Consider the following 944-nt stretch of genomic DNA (forward strand, 5'->3'; position numbering starts at 1 on the left):
TGGTGTTAAGATGACCAATTAAGAAATGGATCAAAGAGGCATCCACAGAGCTTCGTTCTCTTCGTTCTTCGTTCACTCAGGGAGGCTAATATAAAATGTTAGAATTTCTAGAAAGGTAAAAAGATTTATATAATCTAGATACTCAAAAGATGCTCCAACATATAACAAGGACACATGGCCCTCTATGCTCATTGCAGCCTTATTTCAAACAACCAGAAGCTGGAAAGAACCCAAATGTCCTTCAACAGAGGAATGGATATAGAAATTTGGTACATTTACGCAATGGAGTACTACTCAGCTATTAAAAACGATGACTTCATGAAATTCTTAGGCCAATGGATAGAACTTGAAAATATCATCCTGAGTGAGGTAACTCAGTCACAAAAGAACACATATGGTATGCACTCACTGATAAGTAGTTATTAGCCCAAAAGATCAGAACAACCAAGATACAGTTCACAAACCACATGAGACTCAAAAAGAAGGAAGACCAAAGTGCCAATGCTTCAGTCCTTCTTGGAAGGGTAAAGAAAAAATCCATGGGAAGAAATACAGAGACAATGTGTGGAGCGGAGACTGAAGGAAAGATCATCCAGAGACTGCTCTTCCTAGGGATCCATTCCATATACAGACGCCAAACCCACACACTATTGTGGATGCCAAGATGTGCTTGCTGACAGGAGCCTGATATGGCTGTCTCCTGAGAGGCTTTGCCAGAGACTGACCAATAAATAGCACAGATGCTCGGATGCTTGCAGTCACTATTGGACTGAGCAAGGGGTCCCCAATAAAGGAATTAGAGAAAGGACTGAAGGAGCTAAAGGGGTTTGCAACCCCTCAAGAAGAACAATAATATGGAACAACCAGATCCCCCAGAGCTCCCAGGGACTAAACCTCCATTCCAAGAAAACACAGGGATGGACCATCCAAATATGTAGCAGAGG

Source organism: Rattus rattus, chromosome 7, assembly GCF_011064425.1.
Source record: "Rattus rattus isolate New Zealand chromosome 7, Rrattus_CSIRO_v1, whole genome shotgun sequence".
NCBI lineage: Eukaryota > Metazoa > Chordata > Mammalia > Rodentia > Muridae > Rattus > Rattus rattus.